The sequence below is a fragment of the Galleria mellonella genome, unplaced genomic scaffold, assembly GCF_026898425.1.
Source record: "Galleria mellonella isolate WM207_F2 unplaced genomic scaffold, CSIRO_AGI_GalMel_v1 utg874, whole genome shotgun sequence".
In the NCBI taxonomy this organism is placed as follows: Eukaryota; Metazoa; Arthropoda; class Insecta; order Lepidoptera; family Pyralidae; genus Galleria; species Galleria mellonella.
Window position 1 is genome coordinate 812,309 of NW_026442167.1, and position 22,086 is coordinate 834,394.

Sequence of the window (22,086 nt, forward strand, 5' to 3'; positions counted from 1 at the left end):
TACAAAGTCTCCCTCTTGTTGATAATGGCTGGAAATATTTTGATATATAGACTTTGATATAATTATGCCATTCCTGAGGACTCGGATGTTATTCCTCTGTACCCAGTAAACTCACGCCATATCCCGTCTTTCAAACCGAAATACAGTCGTGCAAACACAACTGCTTCACGGTTGAAACACGAATGGGACAGAGGTACCTGAGCAATCGACTTTTGTACAAAGTCTTCCTCTGGTAGATGATTGGTACTTACAGACAATTTATATCGTACAGAAGTATAGCCAATTCTTTATCAGTATTTGAGAAACTTATATTAGAAAATAATAAAGGAACTAAACAAAATAATTATTTAATTTTTCGTCTAATTCCTATTCTACACCGTGCCCCACGGCCACGGCCGTAATAATGGCATAACAGCAATATTGACTACAAGGCTAGCCTTAATCCTTACCCAACCAAATTGTTTTATCCGCCGGTTATGTAAGACGACACAAACTCTATAACAATTGCCCTGCAGACTTCACCTCATAATTCAATTAAAATTATACCGTATTTTGTTGGAAATAGAATACTAACCTTAATCTGGCATAGCATTATTATCATTGTAATCCATTCATGTATTGGGGAGCACGGTGTTTTTTTTATACAACTTAGAATGGCAAACAAGCTGACGGCCCACCTAATGGAAAGTGGTAACCGTTGTCTATAGACATGAGCAGTACCATGGACATAACAGAGTATACTATTTCGCCCATGATACCCCTCATGCGTTGCCATTACTGAGGACTCAGATGTTATTCCTCTGTAAACTTACGCCATATCCCTTCAAAACGAAACACAGCCATGCAAATACAACTGCTTCACGGTTGAAACACGAATGGGACAGAGGTACCCAAGCAATCGACTTTTGTACAAAGTCTCCCTCTTGTTGATAATGGCTGGAAATATTTTGATATATAGACTTTGATATAATTTTAAAATTATTGTTCGATATTTCCTTTTTGTCTTGTCCTTCACTGTTATAATATAAAGTATACAATTCTCTGTGAATATATTTTTTCTTTCTAATAATCACTTTATATATATTCGACGATTTACAACACACGGTCTCTTCCTTTAAAAGGAGGGTAAGCTAGTCTGTTTAATTGAACTTGGTAAGTTTTCTAGTATTTATCACCACATACCAAGCAATCATCCCTATGTTATATCACATTCTTTAAATAAAAATAGTAACAAATCGAAATAACCAATATTAACTATTGGACATTAGCAGATTTCTATGAACGATCAGGTCGATTTTTGGTCTACATTTTTACTAAGATCAAATGAAACGTATAGGCATGTTGGACTATTGACTAGACGTTTTTTTATCTCTAAAGTATAAAAAAAACGAGTTTAGTTCTCCACCTACGCCGACATATTAAATACATCATAGGAGTGTATCACAAATAAAAAAATTTCAACAATTTATAATCACTTTTCATCCTGTAACAATTCCTTTCATAATTCTTTCTTGTATCGATATGAGGGTAGAAACAAACGTTTGGTTGTTTATTTGGAAATGACGAGTCAACGTTTGATGAATTTCGTGTGAATGTCTTATCTAGTATTTCTTTTTACCACTGTTTTAAACGACTACGATAGATTTTGCTGTGCAATTAATTTTAATTTGCAATACACATAAGAACTATTTATTTATTTATTTTAACTTCACCGACCAATAAGATATGGTACAAAAGGCTGTGATAGGTACTGTATTGGATATTAGTAATAACAATCGACAGGGAGTTCATCCTCATGTCTTACAGCCTGAGTGGTCGCGTACTGCGCGGTTTCAGAGATGTTTCCTCCCACGAACACTCAGGTTATGGAATGAGCTCCCTGCCGAGGTTTTCCCAAGAGACTACAGCCTGGGGTTCTTAAAGGGGGGTAAAAAGGTTTCTTCAAGGTCGACAACGCACGCGTAATACCTCTGGTATTGCAGGTGTTCATAGGCTACGGTAACCACTTACCATCAGGTGGGCCGGATGCTTGTTTGTCACCTCAGTGGTATAAAAAAAACAATATTTCAGTTCCAAATTCTTTTCGCATTTTCGATTGACGCCATTTCGGATTTTTGTTGAACATTCGTCACTGCATAATAATGTAGTGTATTGTTCTAAAGAATCCACATCATATTCATTAGTTCCTCGACCAACAATACACCACTGTACGGTTAATGAAACAGTAATTTGTTTACATACAAGTAGATTTTTCTTCGCAAAAAGTTTCAATTATGACAAAATTCATATCGATAAGTAATTTCAGCAAGGTTTTTTTTAAATTGTTTATTTTCTATTATCTTATCTATACAGAGCTATGGACGACGAGATGTTTTATATACAGATTAGATTTAAAATACTCAAGTCAAGAAGTCGGCACTGACGTGATGACTTTGTCATCTACGAAAAGGCATGACGAACTCTGACTGAGGCTAGAAGTAAGGGAAATCTTTGATCAGACACTTAAAAAAAATAAGATTGCGTGATTTTTTTTTTAAAAAAGTTGTCAATTGCGGCAAAACCGCTTCTGATTTAAAAAATAAACTATTGAACAGACTGATAAAATTTCTATCGGACCAATTTGAAAGGATATCTATTCAGATAAAAATAAAAAAAGAATTTTCCAAATCCGATTAAAACTGTCGGAGTCATGAGGAAATAAATATAAAAACATACAAGCAAATTAACAACCTTCTTCTTTTTTGTAGTCGTTTGAAAATCAAGAAATAGATTTTGTTCCGTTCCGTTGCGTTTAAAGAAAAAAGGCGGTTTCAATCACCACAAATTAAATATGGCACCAAACACGAGAGTAACTTATACACATTGTAAAAGAATTATCAGAATTCTGCGTACCTTAGTAAATGGCAAAACCACAAAAACATAGGATGAGTTGAGAACCTATTTAATTTGGAAGTCGTTTAAAAGTGATACATCATTGCATAATTTGTCACAGATTCATTACACCTATTATTAATAACACTGATATAATGCTTGTCTGAACGGCTATATCTCGACCTTTGCAGTTGCATCACAACGCTTCAGTCACTTCACCACAATGACTCAGCCAGTGGGCGGGCCTGCACACACTCAAGTTACATCGTCGTTAAATGCAAGTTATTTTAAGTTAATGCTCGTGGTTTATTTTTCGAACTCGAAAAGGAAGAGATTATTAATTCGACTGAATGCTTTTTGTATATAAATTGTTAGTGTTACGAGATGTCTTCGCCAATTTGTCGAAAAGTATTTGCCTTAATATAAGTTGGGCAAATTTTGTAAAGACTGATGAAGAGCTTTTTTAATGTTCTTTTTAGACCTAAATTTTTTTAAAATATTTTCAATACTTTTTCCCCGAATTCATTTGGTAAATTACAAGATTTCTTACAGTTTTCTGTATTACTTTGGATCTGTTATTTATTTTTCAAGTCTCTTGAAACATAAAAGCTGAAAGAGAAGTGAGATAGCTTATTTGTATTTTTAGATTACTGTTGTGCTTTCTCATGAAATAATATTATCCAGTTTGTGGAGATTAGGTCATTTGACTTGCCTGCTTGAGCTTGCTTAACTATATAACTTGAATCTTTTACTTTAAGTTGATTTGACCTATGGAATGGCAGTGCACGAGGGACAGCATGGACGTCGTAAATGTCGAAATACATATAATGATTTTCGTGATGCTGTTTATGCCAATAGTGGATGACTACCACTTTTCACTAGATGATCCATTTAGCTTGTTTACGATTGATATATTAAAAAGACAGAGTGCATTTTTACAAATTATATTGCGTGTTTTGTTGTTACATAGAAGCTGAAATTTCAACAGATGACAGATCATTAATTATGATAAAATTAAGCACAATGCAACATTGTCATTAACACAATTTTCAGCGCCACTGACGTACTTTATCATATTTTATGCTTCCTTTATTTTTATAGTCTTATAGTCGATTTACTAACTTACTAGCAATACTAGTATTATAATCGGATTAATCAGTTTTTTTTTCAAGAATTTTTGTTGAAAATTTTATTTTCTCAGAATTTGGGAGAAATGAAATCGTAGAAAAAATTATTGAAGAAAAATTTAATATGGACATGGCGTAAATCGTATAGTATATAAATTCAACAGAATATTTTCATGAAGGTAGTAACATAGGTAAAGAAGGGCGCTTTTTATCGTTCTTGTAGTGGCAAAGCATAATGAAAAGTGACATAAATTTGGGTAAAAATCAAAAAGCGCATCTGGCAACCCTGGTTTTCATTCATACATAGTATTTATTATATGACAAGTGCATGTTCTGCGACTGTATGTAGGTGAGTACATATGTGTAAAGTGGGAGACCGTTAGCATTTATATGTCTTCATGGTGATAGATTAACCTTAATGTTCTAGTTGATTTCCAAGTTAGAAATATAACAGTCGTTATAGCCAGATGATTTTGTATCTTATCTTTTGGAGTTAGAGAGAGTGGGTTAGTAGAATTGTTGTAATCAATTCTACATGGATGGTTGATATAGGTTGATACATTGTATTTTGTGTATGGATATTTGAAGTGAGAAAGTGAAGATATGAGAAATAAACGAATCTAGTAATTTATATTCGCGTGTAATGGATTCGATATAGGGCCTAACGCAAAGGTCAAAAGACAAAACTGATGTATTTTATTCATGGGATTTAATAACTTTTCCTATTTAAGACAAATCTTATTAGCTAGTAATTGCCCGCGACTTTGTCCGCGTGACCTGGATACGTTCATTGACCGGGATAAAAAGTAGCCTATAGTGCGTGTGTATTAAATTCATAGCGATTAGCTAAGCCGTTAAGGTGCTATTTCAAATTTTATTTTCAAATTCATAATATCTTTATTCATGTAGCTCTATTACAGACTCATATGATATGTCAAATCTATCGTCAATTCGCAATGATTTCGAGATGAGAAGAACTGACAAGAAACTCAGCTCGTATTTTTTTCAAATAAATGTTATACATGTTTACAATAATACATACTCATTTTTAATTTTAAATATGAGGGGACAAACAAACAAAACCACATTTAAATTTATAATATTAGTAAAGAATCAAAGACTAACACTCATACGCATTAAATATAGGAGGAAAAACAATATTTATTAAATATTTATTTGGATTTTTGTTCTGTTTTCCATATGCATGTACAAAATGTGTATTAAAATATTTATAAAAAAGATACATACATATATATATACATATATATATATATATATATATATATATATATATATATATATATATATATATATATATGTATGTATATATATACATATCTGTCACGCCTGTCTCCCATTAGGGTAGGCAGAAACAATGGAACGCCAAATGCTTCGATTCAAACAAACCTCTTTCGCTTCTTCCACATTTATCAATCTTTTCATACACACTCGCCGGTTACGGGTACTTTCAATTTGGCCCTTCTTCAGCACGTCGCCTATTTGATCAATATATGTCCGTCTAGGGTGGCCCCTATTGACATCTCCATTCATTCTTGCTCGATAAATCTCTTTCGTAATTCTTCTTCCATCCATCCTCTCCAAATGACCAAATGAGTTAAAAAGATAACATTTACAATATTAAAAAACAAACTTTAAACAAATATACTGGAATTAAAACACGATTTCAAGTACTTCAACAACACTACGACCTTATTACTTAAACCGATCCTTTCAAGGCACCTTTAGTAACTGTATCTAAGGTTTCAAGGGCAAATATAATAATAATACTTAGTTTATAACTTTGTCTTCTTGTGATAATCAATTTTTTAAACCTAACATGGGTTGAAAAACGAAAAAATAATTGTTGATTCTTTACCAGAGGGAATCTTTGTACAAAAGTCGATTGCTTGGGTACCTCTGTCCCATTCGTGTTTCAACCGTGAAGCAGTTGTGTTTGCATGGCTGTGTTTCGGTTTGAAGAGTGGGATATGGCGTGAATTTACTGGGTACAGAGGAATAACACCTGAGTCCTCAGGAATGGCAACGCATGGGGGTATCATGGGCGAAACAGTATACTCTGTTATGTCCATGGTACTGCTCATGTCTATAGGCGACGGTTACCATTTTCCGTCAGGTGGGCCGTCAGCGTGTTTGCCATTTTAAGTCGTATATATATAAAAAAAAAAAATTCAGTATGAAAGGATCAAAAATTATTTTCAATCGACTTCAAAAAGGAAATTATGAAATCGGTTGTATTTTTTTTATGTTTGTTACCTCATAACTCCGTCAGTTCTAAACCGATTTGGAAAATTATTTTTCTTTATCTGAAATACTTATACATTGGTACTATAGAAATTTTATCAAAATTGGTTGAGTAGTTTAATTTTTAGATTAAAATAACTGATTTAGTTAGAATTGAAATAATTTTTTTTTGTGGAATCCAATTTTTATTTATCGAATTTCTAGTCAGGTTCTCTGGTGAATACAGTTTATTTTTATGGAAAATGTTGCTTGGTTTAAATTTGTTTATTTTACCTTTTATATGAATTGTTTACAAAAATCTCTATTCTAGCGTTTCGATACGTTAGAGTGTTCGTTGTATATTCAACAGGTAGTGGTAAAAAAAAAATAGTATATTCTTGTATATTTTGCTTTTGTTAAACTTGGTAGTCCTTATCTCGAGAATGGTTTTGACCTACATAAATAATCATCAAATATTGTTTGTTTATTTACTTCTCAAGTGATCTTGAGAACGTTTGAATCGATATGGGTAATGTTCTTAACAATCGTAACAATCTGATTAAGGTTGGATGATGTTTACCGGGTGAGTTAGTTGAAATTATATATATATATATATATATATATATATATATATATATATATATATATATATATGTATGTATATCTCATTTTGTGATTTAAATCTCATCCAAAAATTTTGGGGGTTATTAGATTATAAATTTGGTTATGGCTGCAAAGAAGCATATGGCTTTTTTGCAAAAACCAAAAAGAATTATTTGAATTTTTTCATACCATTCTTGTACCTCTTGATGTAATGTTTAATAATCATAATTTTAATATGTAAATAAATATATATAAAAAAAAAAACACTAGTAGAACTATAGAAGTAATTTTGGAGTACTTCATTCATAATAATGTAGACCTCCAGTACCAAGGGGATTTTTTAATTAAAAAAAAAAATCTACTTTTACAAACTTGAAAAAGTTGAACAACACTACATTTTTTCATATATTTTACGTGATTATAACTAACAAAAAAAAAAAAAATAAAACTAAAATTACTAATTTTTACATCTAATTCGCTTTACATCTAAACGTTGATCTTCCAAATGGCACATGTGATACAAAAAAGAGAACACGACTCAGAAGACATGATATGATGTCAGTTGTAAGCGTAAAGACAGTAGATCCATAACGTTCGCACCAGCTACCACTCGCACAAACATTTATTAATACTAAACTGGATACAATTTTAGAAATGAACATACAACACTCTATTGAGCATCTCGTAATAATTTATGTGGTTACCGCGCTAAACGATTCTCAACTTTATCCTTCTAAAGTTAAGATCTCATGGAAATGGATTTCTAGGTATACGAGCAAGCGTTCTGTTTGTTCTTTTCAAGTGCCTATCCTTGTAAGAAAGAAACACAACTTCTTACTTCCGAGCGTTTTTCCTTTCCGCGCACGATTTCGTGCTTTGCTACTTTCTAAGTGTTTTTAAATGTTAAACACATAGCTACGTACTACGAAGAGTAATTTTAAACCATTTTGTTATGTAAAGTGAAGTAATGTTCAAGAAATGCCTCAAGAATAATTTAACGTGGTAAAAAAACAAATAGCGGTTCCAATCCTGTCAAAATAAATATTACACCGCACATAAATTGAGTAAACTCCATTAAAAGCAAAAAGAATTATTAAAATCGGCAGAATTGGTGAAGATGTCGTCGAATATAACCAATTATAAAAAAAAAAAAAATGTAAGCAAAATTAGAACCACGACCGTTTGGTAGACACATAAAAATAAGAAGTGACTCGAGCGAGACAAGACAGTGTCGGGTGGCAATTTATGGGGGTTAGCCCTTTATTGTGCATTGATAACGAATAGTTGAAATAATGATGATAAACGTAAAACAGAACCTAAAAATTAATATAGGAAACATAATTCATGTCGTAAGCAAAAAACCATTGTTCGTAATGACTAAATTCCCCATCTGGCATTTCATGATATACACATGCTCTTCTCTTAGCTCAATATGGACTTCTGTTTGAATTAAAGATTATTATTTTATTTTATTTCAACATTATAATGAATTTATAATGTGTAAGAAATTATAATGAAAGAAAAATATTAAAGACGAACGTAAGTAACGGTGAAGTATCGGTCACCGGCGCCGGCGCAAACGCCATAGAACAATGATCAGTGGTGCCTGAAATTAATCAAGGTAGGTACACACTATCCACCAGCTACTTCTCCATGATGATCTTGTACCCGATCGTTGATGCGAAACGATTTCTACACATTCCGCCGATAAGTTTTTTTTTTTATTTAGCCGGCCTTTTATTCCTTCGCCATTAAAAAAAAAAATCACAACACTGTCCGTCCAACACAGTCCACTAATTACATTTTAGAAAAAAAAAAAAAATACACGTTTATTTCAAATATGGAACGGCTATTTGAATTTCGAATAGCGTGGAATGGTTTCCGGCGTGTGCGCGCGGTTCCCGCGTGCTGCGGTGACTGATTCAGCGCGTACGCAACTTGCGTGCTGCTCGCAGTGCAACCATGCAATCCAAATTGGTGGGATATTGTTACGAAGTACATCCTTAATTTTTTAACTCTGGTGCATTTATTTATGTTACTGTCTAACGTATAAAACGCAATGCAAGTAAAAGTAAGTCCGTAATTGGTGAAAGGTTTTTACGGCAACGGAAACGCAAAAAAAAGGTAACGAATTTCGGCAATTTGACTGTTCATATTACGCATTTGATCCTGCAATCTTTCTAAAATTGTCTATCAACTATTAGTTTCGTTTATAGCTTCTTTATAAATGTGTAAAGAAGCAAGATTGATACAGTCAATGCGAGTAGGTACTCTAAATATACCACAAGAAATACACATGATGCGATAAACCTAATATGATTGATCTTTCGAACAAATTTCTTAATACCGTAGCGAAAGTTACTTACATTTTTCTAACATATGAATGGACATTTGTCAAAGTACGAAATATTTCTGTCTCACTAATTAAATTTGATAGTGCATTGCTACACATAAATCTCTCCTATGTTCGCCTTACGAGAATAATTAAGATCGTGTCCCACAAAAAAAAACCCTACTTCAAGAGTAGCGATTTTGATAATTTTTTATGGAGTCAACGTGTAAGTATATCCTTTTAGATAAAAAACAAAATTCCAAATAGGTTTAGAACTGACGGATTTATGAGATGTGAAACACAAAAAAAAAAAATACAATAGAATTGAAAACCTACTACTTTTTGAAATAGGTTGAAAATGCAATTCTCAAGCACTCACAACAGAAGTAGCTCCGTCGCTTGCAAGATTTTTTTAAATCCTCACTTCATTTCGTGTATTAAACAATTATTGTCCATTAATTACAATTACTAATCCAATTTGTTCGTCTAATCACGATCCAGAGAAACCATGTTTACAATGGAAATGAAGTGAAACCACCGTGGGGGTCATTACCACATATAATCAAGAGGACTATGTAATGGTAACGTAAGAAAGCGCATGCGCACATACGCATAACGAGTTCGATGAAACCCAGCCAAACCGTAGCATGCATGCATGCATTGTTGCGGTCCATTTCATTTCGTTAATCAAAAACACCAAACCATACAAAAAAAGTAAGAATCAATATCTATCTTAAGGGTATTTGCAAACCGTCCAGAGTGCCAGTATTTGAATTGTTGCAGAATGATTCACATGCCGGCTAACATACAAAAAAAAGTCAGTTAGGTCAATGTTATTGTTTAAAAGTGTAACAATTTAATAGTTTATATTTGGTTTGACATTGTTAAAATTTTGTGGGCCCTAGTTGCCTTTATTAAAGAATTTATTTATTTATCAATAAACTAATGTCGCTAATGAGAAATTGCAAATTGTATGGGTCAGGCATAAGTTTATGCTCATATATCACGTAGGCATTTTATAGTTTATTAAATCTCATACATTTTGTATTTTCCCATTAACGCCACTGCTCTTACATGGTACTTGTCAACAGGCCCCGATTTGAAATCGAATCAGTGATTCGATTCGTAATACGGCGATGGCAAGTAAACATTTGGCTAAATAAAGTATACATCCGATTTCATTGATATAAAAACATGTATTGGATTACTGAATTCAATAAAGAATGTTTGTTTTTTAAACATTTTCTCCTAAAAGAAAATTATTTACTGTACTCAATCGACGAGCTGATTAATGGTGGAAAAAGTTACAACAGGGTTTAGATGCAAATGAATTTTGAAGAGATAAAGGTGTTGCGGATTTTTTTTAAATCTTGTCTCATCTGGATTTGGTAACAAGGATGAATAAACTTAGAGGAATTAAATTCAATAATCTGATAAATTTTCTAGATACTGCAAAATTAGGAGCGTTGACCATACACAGCGGAGAAAAAAAAATATTAAATCTTCTATGGGATTTTACTAATCACTTTCCAACTGACGGAGTTATAAGGTAAAAAAATAAAAAAAAAACAAAACCGAATTCAGAACCTCCTTCTATTTAAAGTTGGTTAAAAACAAAATACAGTGCTGACAAATCAAAGCAGCGACAGCATCAAATACGTAGTTAAATTGTTTGTCCATCAAACAATATAATTTTACTTATTAAATCCATCCTAAAATATTGACGCTATTCGAGAACAAAGTGGTAGATTGGAATTAGAAACATATCAAGTTTTATAAAGTCAGTTTGTCAATGCAATTTAAGAAGTGTGGCATATAGTCGATCGCACATCCAGGTTGCGACGACAAAGTTACGCTCTGAATAATAATAGTACTGAGACGACCAATTCAGATAAGTTACACAATATACATATAGTTATATCAATAATCAAAGTACTGAAAGCTAGAATATTTGGTAACTAGTCAACAAATAATAATTCTGATGATAACTTACAATTTACTAAAGGGAGACGGTACAAAAGTCATTTGCTTGGGCAACTCTGTCTCATTCGTGTTTTTACCGTGAAGCAATTGTGTTTGCACGGCTGTATTTCGGTTTGAAAGACGGGATATGGCAGTGAATTTACATGGTACAGTGGAATAACACCTGAGTCCTCAGGAATGGCAACGCATGGGGGTTATCATGGGTGAAACAGTATACTCTGTTATGTCCATGGTACTGCTCATGTCTATAGGCGACGGTTGCCACTTTCCATCAGGTGGGCCGTCAGCTTGTTTTCCAATCTAAGTTGTATAAAAAAAAAAACTTGCACACACATAGAAAACACCCAGACTAATATAAACTATCGAGTCATATCTATGTTAGTGCGTGCAGTACAATAAGAAAATTGTTTTTTAAATATTTTACTGAACTAGGTACTGTCTTGTGGATGTCCATATCACTGGTTATTGGATTACAATATTTTTGTTTAATTCCGCTACTATTATTATGTGTGTTCAATCTTTGAGTGTTGGTAGTAATACACATACTAATGGAAGCGGAATTAAACAAAATAATTCTAATTATAAAACTAATAACTTACGAATACTCAACACAAGAGAAATCTTTAAACATATTTGTTTTATCACAACTGAAAAAAAACGATTATTACAGCTGCGGAATAAAATGGGGACTTGAAAAAAAGCCATTTAATAAGAGGTGCGTCCTGTGTGGTGGCCATCGAACTATCTACCTCGTAATGTATGGTCTGCCTTCAAACCACAGAGTAATAAAGTGAAACATTGAAAATAAAATACTTTGCTTTTATGAAAGCAAAGTATTTTATTTCCAATGTTTCACCATTAGCGTATAAGGTCGTGAGCGGCATTGGTGTGCACTTCTAAAGTGGGCATAATCACAGGGCCTACCATGAAATATTTTCCGAAATTTCGGGGTCAAACGAAACACAATTTTGATGTTAAAATTATGTAATTTTCACACACACATTTTGTACACACTGTTTAAACATATTAAATATGTTAAAATATGGTCCCTTTGGACTTTTATGATACGATTTATGACGAACAAAAAGTTAAGCTCAATTTACTGGGCTGATTTCGGTATGAAGAAAAACTCGAAATCGAGTCAGTATATACCAAATTTCATTCCTTGGCGACCCCCAGTATGTAATGTGCGGATCGTTTGTTAGAGTCCTAAGAATTTTTGGTTTTTTGATTAGTCTATTAAAAAAAACTTTCGACATATTTTGACAAATCATTACAGTTATGTTTAGCTAGATTATGGTTTAACAAGCAGGTACATCTCCGAGTGGAGCAGTAAATTCAAGATATTTCTCTAACTGCGCAAATAATTGGAAACACAACTTTTGATAGGCGTTATGAAATCAAATAATCAAGAAAATGTCAGTTACGGCGTGACAGCGGCTGTTGTGGAAACCTTAAATTCTATAATGAAACTGAGAATTAATATTCGATTCGCGTCATACAATATTCCGATTACGCTCGGTATTTCATTTTATCCAATCGCTATAAAGCCATTCGTTTCGGTTCCAACACTAACGACTAGTTAATCAAGTATGTGCCATTTGAGTATTTTGCAATTAAAATTGATAATACAGTACTGCTATACGTTGAAAGTCAATTTTATAAAATTACTACCTGTTTCCACAAATTAACTCGCCGCGATTGAATGGAGAATTTTGGGATATCTTTTCTCTATTATTGCTACTCAATGACGCATTAAATTACACTACAAATAAAATACGATGGACATCTTAAATTATAAAATGATAAAAAATGCCCATTTATATTAATAGTAACGTTATAATAACTGAATTAAACACTGATATGTGTTTATTTCATAAAATTTTTGTGTAATATTCGGCAAGTGGCGATATGTCAATACGGATATGTTTACAGGCGCAATGCGCAAGTCTGCAGCGTAGGCACCGACTGCCCGTGTACCGGAGCACCGGCGTTGGCCGACGGCCAGGCTATCAGCTGATTTGGTCAAGGAATGCATTATTAAAACTTAAACCATAATGGTCGCTATCTAATATCTGCGCAAGCATTTAGTATTGACTTATTCTATTTTTAGAATGAGATACAATTTAATGTTGAAGATGGGCTTTATAATTAAAAAAAAAAAAAAATACGACGTTAACGTAATTTCATTGGATGACGTAATTAAATTAATTGCGACGTTAATAAAAGCCACAGATTAGAAAAATTAAAAGTAGAGAAATGATAATACGATAGTTAACAAAACAATGCGTAGGACAATATCTATTCTATTGAAACTATTTAAAATATATCGCTTTTAAGCAAAGTTTTGTGTTCCAAATTTTGCTAGTTTAGCAGTCCAAACTACAGTTACTCTAGAAAGCAAGCATTTTCCCCCCAAGAATATAGAGTACCTATCTACTATATACTTGGGGAAAGATGCAGTTTTTTTATATAAGAACTAAGGATTACGATCCATTCAGTATGTAGTAATCTGTTAAAGTTACATCTTACTGTACTTATACAATTACATCATTATATTTATTGTCTTGCTTAATCCCTATATTGTATAATGCAAATAAAATATAATAATTCATTTAACAAACAATAATTAGCTATGGTTAATAGACCTTTGAAATATTAGAAGTGTCATGCCAACCGAAAAACTTTTTAAGGGCTCTCTGGTGCAATGTTTTGGGAAATCCTAGCTATACACATACTGCAATCTGAACGTTGGAAGGAGCACTGTAATATCTATTCTATACAAGTCTATGTCTGTAAACTTATCTAATAATAGTTTACTATATGTACACACTGTCGTTTGATGCGTAAGTTTAATTAGTTTACCAGCGTGATACGAGTGTGTCATATCACTGAGTGAGTGATTAGCATTATGACAAACATCATAGGTGATTATTAACATTCGTTTAGGGTATTACTTGCATCTTTAGAGACATAAAACTTCTCCTTTTGTATCAGTGTAAACTTGACGAGGTCCATAAAAGTAGTTCAGTAACATCGCATTTTCAAAGCTTCTGAGTTACTATAAAGTATAATAGGAATTTAATGAACTTACTGTATTTGCATACTTGTTTCGTTCTGGTACGTAATTCTATTGAAAAATAAATATGCAGACTGGTATAATCTCTAAAAGGGTAATTAGACGTATTGCTTTATTTTTATTACTCATTCTTTATTGAGAACTACTTTTTTTATGTAACTTAGAATGACAATCAAGCTGACGCCTCACCTGATGTTAAGTGGTAACCGTCGCCTATAAATATTAGCAGTATCATGGACATAACAGAGTATACTGTTTCGCTCATGATACCCCCCCCCCCCCCCCCCCCCCATGGGTTGCCATTCCTGAGGACTCAGGTGTTATTCCTCTGTGCGTTTAAGCATTGTGGTTATTTGTTAAAGTTAAAATAATTTTAATAAAATGATTTATATTTAATTTTGTCTATTTACATTCATACATGATTACTACGTACTTACTACTATTTTTCGTAATATGTCCTTTACGGAAACTTAATAGATTAAATCCTCTTTAGAAGTCATTATTACGATGTTTGTTTGATCCATTTCAACCCGTCTTAAAAATAACCAGTAAAGTTAATATAAAAATAATATTTACTACAGTGACGTCTTCGTAATAACAAATAATAATTGCATTGAACACTTCTAGAATATTCCTATCCTATGGATTATGTACGAGTGTTATTGCGGCTCAGTTTTCCTGCAACTGTCTCTATTGGTCTGCAGTATCAAGCTGTCCGTTTGTCTCACAAAGACAAAAGCATTATTGCATATTGCTATCCTAACTACAAGCGGACACACGACGTTATCCACACAACAAACCGCACAGTACCTCTTTGTTTGCCTCCTTATCAAAAATAGTAATGAAAATTTCTAACAAACTAAGCCGGGAACTAAGCGAACGCTGTGAAAGTATGCAGAAAATCGCGAAATTGGTTACGTCACTATACGATATTTATTTAAAAGCTCTTTAATATCACTGAACACATCACTGACTCGATTTATCACTTCCTTGTGTTGGAAAATCACAAATTTTACGATCCATCAATGACACGAGATATATCTCAACGCAATTAACCACTCGTGTTAAGAACGCGAAATTATTTTATTACACACCACCGTATTTCCTTGCACTAGGAAGGAAATGGTGGTTTATTTTCTTTTTTTTTTTTTGTGTAATTTATGACTCCGTTTGGGAACGCGTCCGGGCCACGCCGGCGAGGCGACTGGAAGGATCGACCGTGCCAACCCTAGGGGAGGCTGCGTATTTGCGCGACTCACTGAAAGAACTTCCAACTTTATACATGCGCCAATAAAGTTGCTTTTCAAATGCGACGACTTTATTCGTCAAACCATTGAAGGTTGGTTCAAAAACGTGACAAGCGATATCTGCCAGTTTTATAATGGACTTTATTGAACGGCAACAGCGTTGATTTTTATTAGGCGTCGTAGTAGAAAGAAAACTAGGGATGAGGCGCGGTCGCAGTGAACTTGAATGGGGGGTATAAACCATTATACGGGGCGTTGTTTCATATCACGCGTTTCCACCAAATTCATTTTGTTAGCATTGCTAATATAAGCATTACTGCTTCTAGTACTCCGCTGGGCAATGAAGGGCAGTGTCATGTGTGGAATGCCTCCAGTGGGTCAGTTGCTAATTGGTCCGGTATAAATTCGAGCCGTTTTAGTCATCTGCATAATGGATTGCGCGTCGTAACGAATTAACTAATTATAAAACTGTTCATATTTTACTATTTAAAAATTTTTGTGTTACAGAAGGACTAGGTATAAATACTTTTATATTTAGTACATTATTATGTTAGCTGTATCTACCATCTGTCTAGACATCTAAACATTGTTGCAAGTTTTTCGACTTGAATCAGTGTCACTTCAGAACTGTCGGCTTTCAACTCAGAGAACGTTTGATTACGGTTGGAGGATTCAACATCGAAATATAGCCTAAACCTTTGAATGTTTCAAATTCCCGTTTGGTTTTTTTTTTAAATAATTGTCAATTGCTGTGTACTTGGAGTCGCGTAAATTGGTCATTCAGTAAATTACGTCTGAGACCTTCGCATACCATGAAGACGGCCTAGAATTTCGTCTAGATCAGAAGACGTTATCTTAAAAGAAATATTGCATTCAGTATATACGAGTATTAGTGGAAGTCTCTAAAAACGTTTATATGTTTATAGTGAATATTTTTTAAAGAAAGGAAGAAACATAGAGAGCACAAGAGAAAGAGGGAGACCGAGATATAAATACATGGGGCAGATAAAGGAAACACTAGGTGTCATGACATCTAAACATTGTCGCAAGTTTTTCGACTTGAATCAGCGTCACTTCAGAACTGTCGGCTTTCAACTCAGAGAACGTTTGATTACGGTTGGAGGATTCAACATCGAAATGTAGCCTAAACCTTTGAATGTTTCAAATTTCCGTTTGGTTTTTTTTTTTTTAAATAATTGTCAATTGCTGTGTACTTGGAGTCGCGTAAATTGGTCATTCAGTAAATTACGTCTGAGACCTTCGCATACCATGAAGACGGCCTAGAATTTCGTCTAGATCAGAAGACGTTATCTTAAAAGAAATATTGCATTCAGTATATACGAGTATTAGTGGAAGTCTCTAAAAACGTTTATATGTTTATAGTGAATATTTTTTAAAGAAAGGAAGAAACATAGAGAGCACAAGAGAAAGAGGGAGACCGAGATATAAATACATGGGGCAGATAAAGGAAACACTAGGTGTCATGTCATATACGGAAGTTAAAGTTATGGCCTGGGATAGAGCTGGCTGGAAGAGAAGTTGCCTCGACAAGAAGAATGTCTTAGAAAAAAAAAAGTAAATATGATGAACATAGAGAACTCTACAATAGTCTGTTGACTAGAATCTGTTGGTATTTAGTAATCGTTAAAGGCAAAATGGACATAATCGCATCAACGGTGAACTTTATCACGTATTAACTAATCAGTGGTCCATTATCCCGATCGTAGGCGGGAGATTGTTAGCTCGGAGCTAATCAATAAACCCAAGGCGGTCTGGTTTAGGTAATCTATTTGCGTTTATAGTATCATTGCCTACGGCTTTGTTAACGGTAACTTTAGGATTCTGTAATCTGTAATTATCACTCAAACTTTTTATGACTATTAAGCTATAGAACCCCGTTTTATTGGTCTTATTCTAGATATGCTTCCGATAGTAAAAAGGCTCATTAAAATCGTAGCAGATGCTTCCGTGTTTTCGCGGAAAATGTTTAAGTGCCGAAGAGTTATACAATTTCTAATTACAGCATAAGACGATCGAGATGGATTTCAATTTTAACTTGTGGAAACAAAGTATATTAAGGTCCTAGTGAGTTATATTTGTCATGAATAAGGAAACGGTGATTAGCAAGGAAAAATATTGTATAATTAATGTACATCTTATTTCATATATATTCATGCAAGACATCTTATATTATTAAATGCCTTCTATAATATTACTGACAAGGGGGAAAGGAATTGTTAGTAATGGAGACTGAGAATCCCATTGCTAGCAATATACCCAATCAGGTCGACCTCCTTTCGGTTCCCCCTGGAAACTATCATGGTTAATTCCTGATGAATTCATCATGATGGGCTAACTGGCCTGTTTTCATTCTCATCTATCATTCATCACTGGTGCCCCGTCAGCGTATCCCGTTACCATACCATATTTACCCATAAAAAAATATATATATATATTACTGACAGATTTTCAATTCACTTGTATACATTTTAACTTATATCGATCGATGTCAAAGATCGATATCAAAAACAATTCTGAATGGATTTTGCTGTTTTGCATACGCATTTAAGATGCAAGATATTTATTGGTGAAATATGTATATAAATAAATGGCGATATTATGAATATAATTTTCTTCGACATGTTTAGCCTATGGGGTATACAAAAAATAAAAGGGTTTTTCTTTTTGTGTAAGCTACACAAATTTTCCAATGTAGACTAGTAATAAATCAATACTGCATATTCGATCCAATGCAAGGAATCTTTTAATTTTATTTTGGCAACGTAAATGTGGCGTGAATTTACAGGGCACAGAGGAATAACACCTGAGCCCTCAGGAATGGCAACGCATGGTGGGTATCATGGGCGAAACTGTATACTCTGTTATGTACATGGTATTGCTCATGTCTATAGGCGACGGTTACCACTTTCCATCAGGTGGGCCGTCATCTTGTTTGCCATTCTAAGTTGTATAAAAAAAAAAAAACCTGGCAGTGAGATGGGACAGAACTAAATATAGACATAACCTTTAATAATTAGGATTGTGTTTCACAAGAGAAACCAACTTTAACTGTGGAATAATTTTTAGGTAATAGTGTACATTAATTGGGTCCAGCCTCTGAACATTTCTTTGGTATCTTTGTAATTTACGTAGTATGAAACTGCATAGTTGATTAATATGTACATTTTGCAAATATTTTTTGTAAATAATTGAAAATTGTGTTCCACAAATAAAAAAAAAAAACGATTACAATCGTGGCAAAATCAATTTCGAAAAATCCAGCTTTATTGATTTAGAAACTACTGAACTGTTTTTGATAAAATTTTTAAGGGACCACTCTGTAAGTATATCCTTTCAGTTAAAAAAATTAAAATCGGTTTAGAATTGATGGAGTTATGTGGTAACAAACATAAAACACACACACACACACACACACGCACGCAAGCACAATCGAATTGAGAACCTGCTTTTTAAAGTCGACTGAAAAAGCAATACACTGTCCATAGATGAGATTACAGCAAAAGAACAGAACACTGGCTAGTCACTAGTTCTAAATACATAGAATGTAGACGTCATACACCACGAATGTATTCCGTACACGTAAATTCGAAGGAAACGGCCAGCGGAGAATATAAATTGGAAGCGAAATATAAATATAATGTAATATGAACGGAAACTGAAAATTGCACAATAACTGTTGCGTTAATATAAGAATTTGTCGTCAATCAATCAATTAATAAATAAGTTAAATAAAATAAAAAGCAATGCAATATATAAAAAAAAAAAAAAAGGATTGGAAGGAAGTGAAGTAATGCAGGTGAGTGGTATGCAAAAGTTGCTGGTATTACAAATAATAAAAAAGTTGATAAATTAAAAATATGCTGCACAAAAGAGAACTTATTCCGTAAACTTTATTAATTACAGATAATAGTAACCAAAAACGATTTAGATTGGCGTAGACGTAAACAAGCTAATTGAGGAACTCCTTTTGAATGGCGTTTAAAAGTAAGGGTCGTCTAAAGGGTCTTAAGATGGAGAAAGACATAGGCTTTTTTTTAGCTCTGTCAAAATAACCCAGTCTACTGTCAACTAAGTCGGAATAAAAGTTAGTAAGTACTAATATAAATCTGGAGAAAGTTCTACAACAAATACCAACTGTTATCAGCTTTAATTCTATTGTATTGATAAAGTGATACCTATCTATGTCGTGTATTCGCTGTTCGTCACTCACGTTGCAAATGTACGTCAGTGGCCACGTGTTATTTACTGGTAATCGATTAAAGAAATTGAACCCCAATCTGTAGAATTGTGGAGTATGTAAATCTAAACAGGGTGGAATCGAAATTGTAAGCAACAAAACTACGGCGGTGTCCAGTTTAAGACAGTATGGGAGGTTCAAAAATTGAGGCTCCAATATTATCTTCTATCGTTATTTTTGAATTTATGTGTTTTTCTCTTAATATATTCTACTAGCTTTTACCCACGACTTCGTCCGCGTGTCCGGTATATGTTCACTGTATACTAATAGTACGAGTATATCAAATTTTACAGTAACCGGTTATCCGTTAAGGCGATGTCAGGTAACAAATAAACAGTCACTGTCATTATAATGTTAGGAAGAATATCATGGGTAGATTCTTAGTTTTGCGTATTGTTAATGACTTCGATTTGGTCTGATATACCGGAATATATAACAAAACTAGAACTAAACGATATTTATACACAAAAGATTTCAAAGAAGAGTTAATATTAGGAGTTTGAATTTTAAAAAAATCAAATTTTTATTTGGTTGTACGTTCGTTCTGGAACCATGCAAAAACTATTGCAACTTATTGGATGCCGTTCTCACTGTTGTTTTATTTTTTATGCAATTTAAGAATGGCAAACAAGCTGACGACCCACCTGATGGAAAGTGGTAACCGTCGCCTATAGACATGAGCAGTACCATGAACATAACAGAGTATAATGTTTCGCCCATGATACCCCCCATGCGTTGACATTCCTGAGGACTCAGGTGTCATTCCTCTGTACCCTGTAAATTCACTGCTATATCCTACCCTTCAAACTGAAACACAGCCATGCAAACAACTGATTCATGGTAGAAACACGAATGGGACAGAGGTTCTTAAGCAAACGACTTTTGTACAAAGTCTCCCATTGTTTCTGAAGGTAGAACTTAAAATCTGGCTTAAGATTTATCTTAGCGCGATATTTAGAAGTTGTTTATTGCATTTGTTTTTTCTTTTTACAGAACAAAACAGCGTATCTTATCTGTGCGATTCCTACTTCCAAAATCCATTGGTACGAAGTCGAAGTATAAAAGCAATGTAGTATAAGAATATCATGAAGTTTTATGGCTAGGCTATTTATACTGACTGATTTACCGACATAGAGACCCGATTACTCAATCCTCAAATAAAACTTATTCGAGGCGAGATGCTGGGACGCAAATACGAAATCCACTAAGAAAACATCCGAATAAATAAACGACAAACGTAGTAAGTTCATAAAAAAACCTTTAATGATCTTTTTTATAACACTGGGGGTGAACGAGCATGTGTCTCACCTGATGGTAAGTGACTACCGTCGCCCATGATCATTTGCAACACCTTTGCATTGCATTGCAGGTGTGCTTGCTGGTCTTTTAAAAAGGAAACTTAATCTAATAATTAAGGGAAATTTACTAAAGGGAAACTTACTGTCTGAAACCTAAACCTACAAATATAAACCGAACATTTTAACCTATAGTATGTTTTAAGACAGATCCGTGTATACGTAACTATACAATGTTTTATCTTTTAGAGAGAGCAGGCAACACTTTTACTGCATTTCCGCCCCCACGTAGTATGTATATCGATAAACCATTGACAGTATTGTGCAATAGTTTAAAATTTTAAGTACATAAAAAATATACAAACATAGAAAAAGTCTTTCAAGTTTTCGGTCATTATAAATGTTATAAATTATTATCTAGTAGTCGTTTCACGCGGCTTCGTCCACTCGCGTGGACATAATAATTCTGTGTTAAGATACAATCAAAATTCAAACAAATCCGCTTAGTAGTTTTTATGTGAAAGAGAAACAACCATCTATCTACCCTCAGAAATTTTATTATATATTATATGGTTTATTATATTTATATTATATGTATATTTATACTATACGTTTATTATAGTACTGGGAAGCAGTATGCATCTGTGTTTTAGCATCTGTGCATCTTTGTATGAAAATGTTATTTAACACAGTACTCTGAGTTGATCATTGACATTTTAATGTAATTAACTGTATTACATCACAAATATTGAATAGTAATTGTGATTATTCCGAATAATATAAATAAAATAAAATAAAATTAGGTATCGATGGAAGCAGGTGAAGAAAAATAGTAGATGATGAGTTCAGAAAATTTAAGTCAATTCGATTGTTTATAAAAGAATATCAACAAAAATATTCAAATTATTTGTCATTGACAGAGAAATAAAATAACAAATACAAAGAGGTTTCACAACAGTAATTTTATTAAATAAAACAAAAAGAAATATTAATTTAAAATTGTGTCCCACAAAATAAACCGACTTCAACTATGGCAAAATCGGTTACTTT

At 33.4% G+C, this 22,086-nt stretch overlaps 1 protein-coding gene across 8 annotated transcripts in view; it reads right to left on the minus strand.

Annotated features, from left to right (window-relative positions):
* Positions 1-22,086, minus strand: part of LOC113522313 (adenomatous polyposis coli protein-like) — a 74,651-nt gene that overhangs the window by 38,177 nt on the left and 14,388 nt on the right. For 2 of the 8 annotated variants that reach the window (XM_052902220.1, XM_052902217.1), the window contains exon 1: positions 8,476-8,748. The exons of 1 other annotated variant lie outside the window; for it this stretch is intronic. The gene's annotated coding sequence lies outside the window, so the exon portion shown is untranslated. Of the gene's footprint in view, positions 1-8,475; positions 8,749-15,046; positions 15,453-22,086 lie in introns of those variants that run through there. 5 more of the 8 variants (XM_052902221.1, XM_052902219.1, XM_052902218.1 and 2 more) reach the window with 5 other exon arrangements.